We start from the raw sequence: 11,385 nt of genomic DNA, 5'->3' as shown, positions 1-11,385 counted from the left end.
ATTTTTCTCAGCAGCACATGGAACATTTTCTAAAATAGACCACATTTTAGGCCACAAAGCAAACCTGTCTAAATTCAGAAACATTGAAGTTATACCTTGCATTCTCTCTGACCACAAGAGAATAAAATTAGAACTCAACACCAAAAGCCACCAAAGAAAGCACATATCAGGGCTGGGAAGTTGTCTCAGTGGTAGAGTGCTTGCCTTGCTTGCACGAGACCCTGGGCTCGATTCCTCAGCACCACATAAGCAAAAATAAAAAAGCTGGAAGTGGCGCTGTGGCTCAAGTGGTAGGGCACTAGCCTTGAGCGGAAGAGCTGAGGGACAGTGCTCAGGCCCAGAGATCAGGCCCCACAACCGGACGAAAAAAAAAAAAAAGAAAGTCCGGTATCACATGGAGGCTGAACAACACACTGCTGAATCACGAGTGGGTCATGGAAGACATTAGAAAGGAAATTCAAATGTTCATGCTATTCAACAAATATGAACACACAAATTACCAGCTCCTCTGGGACACAGCAAAAGCAGTACTTAGAGGCAAGTTTATAGCTCTGAGCTCCTACATCAACAAATTGGAGAGATCTGAAACCAACAATTTAATGACACATCTAAACCTCCTTGGAAAAGAGCAGCAAGATAAACACCAATCCAGTAGATGGAAAAAAATAATTAAAATTAAATCAGAATTAAATGAATTAGAATCCAAAAAAACTCTAGAAAGAATCAACAAAACAAAAGAGTTGGTTCTTCGAAAAAAATTAAAAAAATTGACAGACCCTTAGCAAATCTTATAAAAAAAAGAAGAGAACACACCCAAATAAATAAACTCAGAGATGAGAATGGAAACATCACCACGGAAACAACCAAGATTCAGAACATTATAAGGGAATACTTCTCAACATTTTATAATAATAAGTTTGAGAACTTGACAGAAATGGACCTTTTCCTAGCAAATATTGACATGCCAAAACTAAAACAAGATGAGTTAATCCATCTTAACAGGCCCATTTCAAGAGTTGAAATAGAAACAGCAATAAGAGACCTTCCAGCTTAAAAAGTCCAGGACTAGATGGTTTTACAGCGTAATTCTACAAGGCCTTCAAAGCAGAGCTCACACCAATACTCCTCCAACTCTTCAATGAAATTGAAAGAGGAAGTTCACTACCGAATACATTCTATGAAGCCATCATAACCCTCATCCCAAAACCAGGCCAGGACTCATCAAAGAAAGAGAACTACAGACCCATTTCTTGATGAACATTGATGCAAAACTTCTCAACAACATTTTGGCCAATCGACTTCAACAATTCATCCAAAAAATCATATACCACGATCAAACAGGATTCATTTCAGGGATGCCAAGCTGGTTCAATATACCCAAATCAATTAATTTTCTTCATCACATCAACAGGACCAAGAATAAGAACCACATGGTTATCTCAATAGATGCAGAAAAAGCATTCGACAAGATCCAGCACCCCTTTATGATGAAGGTTTTGGAAAAACTATGAATCCCTGGAATATTCCTAAATACAATAAAGGCTGTATATGACAAACCTACAGCCAGCATTATAATTAATGGTGAAAAACTATAGCCATTTCCTCTTAACTCAGGAACAAGACAAGGATGTCCACTCTCTCCACTTCTCTTCAATCTAGTATTAGAATGCTTAGCTACAGCAATAAGACAAGATGCAGACATAAAGGGGATCCAAATAGGGAAAGAAGAAATAAAACTCCCTCCTTGCAGACGACATGATCTTGTATTTAAAAATTCTCATAGACACCACTCCCAAATTACTCAAGCTGATTCAAAACTTTGGCAAAGTAGCAGGGTATAAAATTAACCCCCCATGTTCCTGGGTTGGAATGATTAACATCCTTAAAATGGCAATAATTCCCAAGGCTATCTACAAATTCAACGCGATACCTATCAAAATTCCAACCTCATTCTTCAAGGAAATAGAAGAGGCAATTCAAAAATTCATATGGAACAATAAAAGACCCTGAATAGCAAAAATGCTCCTCAACGGAAAGAACACTGCTGGAGGAATATCAATACCAAATTTCAAAATGTACTATAAAGCCATAGTAATCAAAACAGCTTGGTATAGGCATAAGAACAGACCTCAGTACTAATTGAATAGAATTGAAAACCCAGAAATGAACCTACAGACCTATAGCCATCTAATCTTCGATAACGGAGCTAAAACAATAGAATGGAAGAAAGACAGCCTCTTCAGTAAATGGTGCTGGCCAAAGTGGTTAACTACTTGTAGAAAACTAAAGCTAGATCCTTATATATCACCCTGCACCAGAATCAACTCCAAATGGATCAAAGACCTCGAAGTCAAAGCAGACACTCTGAAAATATTACAGGATGTAATAGGAGAAACCCTAGGTCTCCTTGGTTCAGGCCGAAATTTTCTTAATAGAGACCCAGAAACACAACAAATCAAAGAAAGTTTGGACAAATGGGATTGCATAAAGTTGCAGAGCTTCTGCATGGCAAAGGACTTAGCTAGCAAGATCAATAGAAAGCCCATGTATTGGGAGAAGATCTTCACTAGCCATACAATGGACAGGGTTCTTATATGTAAAATATACTTGGAACTCAAAAAATTAAATCCCCCAAAAACAAATCCTCAAAGAAACAACTGCCCAATAAATAAGTGGGCGAATGACTTAAACAGAAACTTCTCTGAAGAAGAACGAAGAATGGCCAATAGACACATGAAGAAATGCTCAACATCCCTAGCCATAAAAGAAATGCAAATCAAAACAACATTGCGATACCACCTCACCCAGTTAGAGTGGCAAAAATCAAGAACTCTAACAACAGATGCTGGAGGGGATGTGGAAAGAAGGGAACCTTACTTCATTGTTGGTGGAAATGTAAACTTGTTCAACCACTTTGGAAAGCAGTATGGAGGTTCCTCAAAAGACTTCACATAGAGCTCCCCTATGACCCAGCAATCCCACTTTTGGGCATTTACCCAAATGTTTACAAACAAGACCACACTAAAGCTACCAGCACAACTATGTTTATTGCAGCATTATTTACCATAACTAAGATAGGGAACCATCCCAGATGTCCCTCAGTATATTATTGGGTCAAGAAAATGTGGTACATATACACAATGGAATTCTATGCCTCCATCAGAAAGAATGACATTGCCCCATTTGTTAGGAAATGGAAAAACTTGGAAAAAATTATATTAAGTGAAGTAAGCCAGGCCCAAAGAAACATAGGTCCCATGGTTTCCCTTATTTGCAATATCTAGTATATGTATGTGTTAAGCGGAAAAGGTCAGATAATGTGATGTTAGGAAAATGAACCCTTAGATATGTATTTTAATGTTTTTTTCTTTCCTGCATGTGTTTCTAACGCATTTATAAGATTATTTCTTTGTTGCTTTGTATGTCCCTCCCCCACAGTATAACCCCTGCTTTCACTATATTTGATGTCAGTATAACTTGTGGAGGAGAGGGGGAAAAACAAGTCATTTAAGGATACAGGTGGACCTGTTGCAACAATGAGAAGTACAATTTGTCATGTCCAAAACGAGCTTTACAAAGTCGGTGCGGATGGTGTTTTGAGGGGAAACATTGCGATTGAGGGTGGGGGGGCCTGGGAAGGGATGTGAAGGGTAAACAAAGGAGGAGGCTTCAATGCTTGGTAAGAAATGTATGCATTATCCTGCCCATGTAAATGTAACCTCTCTGTACAGTATGTTCACAAATAAAATTAAATTAAATTAAAAAAAAAACAAAATCACAAACCCTGCATAAATCATTATAGATGTATACAAAAACTCTTGAATACATTTTGACATCAAAAGCAGGCAATTCACTTTGAAGTACTCCACAGAATCCGTGAATTGTTACTGTAAGTTATTGTTGTTATTTGGATTGTGAAAATATGTTGTATTGACACAAAGGAATTAATGACATTTTTGAAATCTAAGAAAATTAACCGAATCATTAGGATTTAGGAGAACAAGTTGTACAGCCTTCCACAACTTCAAAGAGGTAGTGATACATACTTATCCTTTTGGTAATATCAAATGCAGTTTTTTCCAAGTGGTTCTTCAGACCTGGTTTGACATATTTGTTCAACAGTTCCAGTGTATTTTTTCTATCTCAATTTCCAGCAGCAAGATGCAAGGGGGTCAAGAAGCTTTACTTTGGGCACTAGTATCTGAATCATGAAGAAGAAAGAAGCCACTCTGGTATTATTACACGTATATGCAATATGCAGGGGTGTCCAGCCATCTACATTTATTGCATGTGACCCTTGAGCCACCAACTCACGGACAATGTCCAAGTGTCCACTGTAGGCTTCCCAATGAAGAGAGGTATACTCATCATCATCCCTAGTATTCACATGAGTGGCCTTTTGGAAAGTATTCTCTGCACTGTAGTAAGCTGGTTATTTTCAGCAGCACAAAGAAGAAATTTGCTTGGATCTTTCTCCATTTTTTTCCTTGTAATTGTTACCATTCCTCACTTTTTCATCTTGTTCCTCACCTTCATCAGAATTGTCTAACCAGATACTTTGAGTTCCAGTGGAAATTAGGTGTCCTTGTATTTCCCTAATAGTTCATGTTGGTTGAACTGGTCAGAAATATCTGGTGAATTTTCTGCGTATGTTTTTTCACCATGGTTTATTTTCTTTTTCCATTTTTACTATTCGAAATTATTCTAACTGGAGATTAGGGAATAAATGGAGAGCAGAGGAAAGATGTTCCTCCATATTCAAAGGTACAGACAAAATGAGGACCAGTGGTGTCTTCATGTGCAACTTATTCTAGGAATGAGAAATTGTGAAATAATGCCTCCTATATAAATGATTTGGGAAATGGCAGTGCAGAAAGTGAAATGATTAAATCCAAAATATAAAACAATATAAATTAGGATAATTATGGAGCAATCATATTATCTATGCGAGCCATGAAAGAGAGAGATGAGCTATCCCCAAAATCCATGCCTCTGATCAATTTTAGAACAAGCAGAAATTTGTTTTAAAAAAGATGGAAATAGAATTTATGTATTTAGTTGAAATTAGTAAATACCTTTTTAATAGCCTACATAAGAATCTAAATCCTTGATAGTACTAGTAACAGATCTCACTGAAATTAGTTGAATCACACTTTTCCTGTACAATGAAGGAATAGGAAAGCAGCTAGAAAAGGCAGGCCGATTGTATCTGTGAGAAAACTTTGTGGAAACTGGTATTGAGGATTACTTACTGGTGACCCACTTGCACTGGAAGCATGATTCTGAACTCTTGCTTGCTGATTCTGAACTATTGCTTTGATCATTATATTCTCCAAAAAGAAAAAGTCAGAATTGATAACAAAGGACTACTAATCCATTTTGACTTTTCATTAAGCATCTTCAATCATCAAAATCACATGAAGACAATAGACAGGCCTATTTTTTTTAGATGAAAACAAGTGTCTTTTTTAAAAAAAGGAATTTAAGTAGTCTTCCAAAGAACTTCTATTTTACTTACTCCATTATACATTTTTCCTAATGTTGAGTAACAATAAATAATGGATCTATTAGAAAGCTCTTAAAGCTCATCTGTTCAATAGTGAGTTCTCTTACACTATATTATGGTACTTTTTTGTATGGTCTTAGGAAGAAATTTACATTACTAACTTGAATTTGTGACAGGAAAATATCATGATTGTACATCTTTCTTCTATACTCTGTTTTACATTATTATCTAAATATGTGCATTAAATAAGTATAGAGGAAAAAGTAGAAGCCACACTGGTGGATCATGGCTTTAATCCTAGCTAATCAGAAAGAAGAAATCTGAGAATTGTGGTTTGAAACCAGACCAAGAAAAAAAGGTCCATGGGATTTTGATTTGAAAGTAACAAGCAAAAGCTAGAAATGGAGCTATGGTACAAGCAGTGAAATGCTAGCCTTGAGAAAATTAAAACAAAAAAATAACAAATTCTGGGACAGAGCCAGGCCCTGACTTCAAGCTCTAGCATTAGCATCAAACTAATTAATTAATTAACTAATTAATTAATTAAAAATAAATTAAGTGGTCAAATGTGGAGAAAATGCTCAGGGATATCACCCATGCTCTTATCTCAAAAACTACAATCTACCAAAAAAATCTATTTAATTAATACCTGTGTAAATAGAGTATGTTCATCACCCAAATGCACATCCATGCACAGTTACCTTTGCAAGGTAACTCTGTTATGTCTGGAGTACCACATAACATTATCACTTAAGTATAAAGCATTGCAACATGGGTTCACTCTATCTCTCTAATGGATTTTTCTCCACACAAATATTCAAATCTTACAATTATTCCAATTCTTTGAAGTCATAGCTTTTTTCTTTAACATCCATAAAATTAGAGTTTGAATTTAGTGTCTTGTGTCTCCTAAATGGGTGTTCTTACCAATTTGTCATGCCCCCAGCCTTAAATGATCCAGATTAATTTTCAGAAAGAATCTGGCTTCCTACTTATGTATGATCATGGTCTCAGTCCACTTGATGTTATTCGTGGAATTTAGAATAGCAGGTGTCTGGCATTGTGTACAGATCTTTCTGTCCAGTATGGGCTTTAACCACTATCCTCACAACAGTAGACTCCCATATAGTCAGGTTTTTCATAAGCTTATCATAGCTGATTTTTTAAAATAAATCTTTGCATTTCCTGCAGGTTCTTGAGTACTGAATTAATTTGTGTTTTCTTGGGTTGGCTTGTTTCATTTGAATATATGTATTCAGTGGTTCCTCACTTTTCCTTTGGTTTCTTTCACTCAAGTTCTTACCAAAAGTGCTGAGAAACCAATTCTTCTTTCTCAAGATAGTTAAGGTGAACTTTATTCCAAAGCAATTTCAGTAATATTTAAACATCTTCATATCTATGAATGGTATACAAATGCTAATCACTGAGAAGGGTCTTTTTATTTTCACAGCAGTCTTTGGCATTCACAGACTTATCATGAATTATACCAATATAATAAAACTCAGATGCTTGCCAGGAGGAGAAAAACCTATTACTAATTGTTTGACAGAGGCTTCCCTTCTCGTGAATGAAATACGCTGCTTGATGCAGGGTTTCACAGAATCATATTGCTAGGGAGAGCCTGAAAAATCAGGTAACACTACAGAGTTGAGGGAGATTACTTGACCTCCTGAATAATTTACTTTTATGTCAAATAAAAGCAGGCTTCCAAAGAGAGTAGACTTTAGAGAAACATGTTGAGTTGTATGTAAATAGGTGCTTAGCTGACTTTGTTAATTGGTGGACTAATACAGGGAAATACAGTACAGCAAGGTAAAAAAAATAAAGAACTCTGCATTGAAATACTCATTTGTGTGTGTGTGTGTGTGTGTGTGTGTGTGTGTGTGTGTGTGTGCGTGCACACCTGTGCGTGTACACACACACGCATGTGCATTGCTCATGTATGCATTTTTCATTGCTGAGGCTTGATAGTGCCTAGACACTATCCCAAAGCTTCTGTGGTCAAAGATAGTGGTCTACCACTTGAGCCACTACTCCACTTATGGTATTTGGAGATAATCACATGTATTGTCATGATTGGACTGGCTTTGAACAGTGGTCTTCAGATCTCAGCCTCCCAAGTAGCTAGCTAAGCTGATTCAGTCTCTGAGTAGCTAGTTAAAATGCTGCCTGTCCTCTATGCTTCACAGCTGTTTTATACTTTTCCTGAGGTAATCACAAGTCTAAGTCATATATGTCTAATTGTTTAAAAATATTTACTGCTTGGCACCAGGGCTCCCAAATGTATTCTTAACTACTTAGGAGGCTTGAGAACAGAACCCAGGCCACATTTTAGTGGACTTCCTTAATCTATAGCTGGGTGCATTGGATCATTTCCACCATCCTGCACTATCTAGAGACTAAAATTGGAAGGACTACAGGATCAAGGGCAGCCATGGTAGATAGTGCAACTCTAATGCCTTTGATGATGGGAAGGCTAAAAGGACAGATCAGGTGCATGTTCTTGTGGAAAGGGAACTCCTATCCTAAAATTAACAACTGATATGATGCCAGCCTAGCAAGAACAATATACCAAATTGAAATCCCCACCAAAATAAGTATATACCTTAACATCCAAAAACATAGTAGAATCTGTTCTTTGCTCTAATATAATCTTTATCTGATTATCATATGATGTGACAGAATAGTTTCTTCCTTAAACTTATGATATATTTAAAAGGAGCTAGAAAATTCTTTCTCACTTCTTAAGTGCAAACGAATGGCAAATTGCCTCATTTCTTACATATTTGACTACCACTAAATATTCGTCCAATGATTATTATAGTAATATATTCTGAATTATTACTTTACTGTGTAACAGTTTTTAAACTTTTTTGCTTCTCTGTTGAAGTTTAAGTATTTAAATTGTATCATCAAAATATATTCCTTGGGTACTTGGGGCAGTTCTTTACTAAGTTTTTAACCAATGGCTTCTAAGAGTTCTTTTTTTTATTGTTAAAATATTGTACAGAGGAGTTACAAATAAATGGGCAAGATAATGAGTGCCTTCCTTATCAAGCATTGTTGCCTCCTCCTTTGTTTCCACTTCCCATCCCTCCCCATCCCCTCCTCTTCCCCCCTACCCAATCCTCCGCCCCTCCACAGTCAAAGTTGTAAAGTTTGTTTTTCGACATAACCTCTTGTACATCTCATTGTTGCAATGGGCCCACCTGTATCCCTATTTAAGCGATTTGTTTTTTCCCTTCCCCTCCAAATTTATACCAACAGCAAATACAGTGAAAGCAGGGGTTATACCGTGGGGGAGGGACATATAAAACAACAAAAAAATAATCTTATAAATATGTTAGAAATAATCGCATGAAAGAAAAAAAAATTGAATACTTATCTTGGGTTCATTTCACCTAACATCATTTTATCTGACCTCTCCTACTTGACTCAGACAAATACTAGTTATTGCAAATAAGGGAAACCATGGAACCTATGTTTCTTTGGGCCTGGCTTACTTAACTTAATATAATTTTTTTCAAGTGTTTCCATTTCCTAAAAAATGGGGCAATGTCATTCTTTCTGATGGAGGCATAGAATTCCATGTAAGAATTCTTAATTGGTATATTATTTGGTTTATTTTTAATTTTAATTTAATTTTATTGTAAAGATAATTTACTTAGGGGTTACATTTTCATAAGGAAGATAATGAGTACATTCCTTATGGAAGGAACATTGTTATCCCCTTCATCGATTTTTTTTTGTTTACTCATACAACTACTGATGCTTTTGCAATTGCTATCGGTCAATGGTTACTTTTTCTTTCTTTGTTCATGCATTTTTATTATAAAATTGATATACAGAAGGTTTACATTTACTTGTCACCTAAAGAGTACACTTCATTTTATTTTCTAAATTTCAAATTATGAACTTAATTACTTATTTTTTTTGTTTCATTAGGGTAATTCTTTTTTCAGAGCTGTAGGATTAATTAATTTAATTTTGCATGATTTTCACACATGTAAATTAATCAGACACATATATTTTGCTTTTAAAATATTTAACATGTGAATACATAAAATTATTTTCTTAATGTTATATGGTTGGTGAATTTAAATAAATTTATTTTCTTATAGTTCTAAACATATTTTTCCAGGTAACAAATACTAACTGTATTTTCAAGAAGTACATACTTTATTAAGAAAGGCTTCATTACCTGGTCACTTTTTGAAAATTTACTTTCTTGTACTTGAATTTAAAAAAGTTTGAGCTGGGCATGGTGATTTGTGGCTTCATTTTCTACCTATAGGAGGAACTGCAAATAGGTTTGTAATTCAGGAGAGCCTGGGAATCTATGAGACCTTATTCTAAAAATATCCATAGTGAAATGATTAGAGATATAGCCATCGATAGCGAGATATGGAGCACGTACCTGGATATCATATTCTAATCTTGAGTTAAAACACCAGTAACCTCAATCTTTTGTCAAAATAAAACGATACATGTTTCAAAATGTTTATTATTTAAAACTTGTTTGCAAAGGTTCTCATCTGTTCTATTTCTTAATTTTCATTTTACTTAATCTATAAGAATCCAAGTGTATTGTCTTTTATTTCTCCTAAACTTTTAAAAGGTATGATGAGCAATATTATTATTTCATATATTAACCTTCTTTTACTATTTGTGATAATTTCCTCTGTTTAATATGATAATATCAATATTCCAAATGTGTGTACGTGGTGTGTGTGTGTGTGTGTGTGTGTGTGTGTTTGTGTGTGTGTGTGTGTGTGTGCTTTGTGTGTACTTTGTAATGTTGGGGGGGTCAGATCCATGGTTTCACATATGCTAGGCCAAGGTTTTTCCACTGCACTATACTGTCTAGTTGCAATGTAGTGTTTTAAATTATGACTTTTAAATTTTCATTACTAGTGATTTTTCAAAATTATATATGATGAAATGTGATCCATATTCTATCCACGTTAGCAAATTTTAATGTTATTTAGAATATTTCTACTGCCTTTCCACTTTCAAACACTTGTGTTTGTTATTGATAAAGGTTTTTATTTCCTTCTTTTCTCTCTTCATTTTGCCATTAGACTTTACTTATTCTTTCTCTTATTTCTTTGGAAAATAATTATCATATTCCTATTATAATTTCTTTACATTGTAAGAGGTCTATACAATGCTTTATTTTCTATTTTATTTTTCCAATCTTTTCTGACTCTCAGCCCACACTATTAGGTGGATTAAAAAGAAACTTGTTTCAGGACACGTTGATTATTTTCCTGCTTCGATTCTCTGTAGTCTTTCTGTCTTTTGAAACAAAATACTAATGGCATACAGCTCCTATATGGTCCATCATTCTGTCCCCTCTCACTCTCCTCTGTAGTACAGCTCTCAAGTCATTATCATTCAGCTTTATTATACTGTAGCGTTATCTAAATTTTAACTCATTCCTAAATTAATTTTAGTGGCTTCAAGCATTCTCTAAAGACATTTTTCTATATATAATATCTGGGGCCTTGTGTTTTCACAAGGTGCAAAATATGAGTGACTATCAAACATCTAGATAACTGTGTTATTGGATATTGGTCAACCTGCTCAATAAACTCGCATGTAAGTTCAAGGAATACAGATCATTCAGAACAATCTTTTAAAATGGTGTATCTTGAGCCCTCATACTAGATTTGAATCTTATTATCATGTTTAGTAGTGAGGACAAAATAGCTCTACTATAAGAACAGACACACAGAAGAATGTAACAGATTTATCAAAAATAAATTCTTAGTTTTATGGTCAAAAGATTTTTAAAAGGATGCCATGAACTTTATCAAATAAAAATAGAATTTTAAAAAGGTGTATTGGCACTATTGCTTCTCTAGATTTAAAGAATG

The sequence above is a fragment of the Dipodomys spectabilis genome, unplaced genomic scaffold (assembly GCF_019054845.1).
Source record: "Dipodomys spectabilis isolate Male_0828 unplaced genomic scaffold, ASM1905484v1 ptg000295l, whole genome shotgun sequence".
Taxonomy (NCBI): domain Eukaryota; kingdom Metazoa; phylum Chordata; class Mammalia; order Rodentia; family Heteromyidae; genus Dipodomys; species Dipodomys spectabilis.
This window is presented reverse-complemented; position numbering follows the sequence as displayed.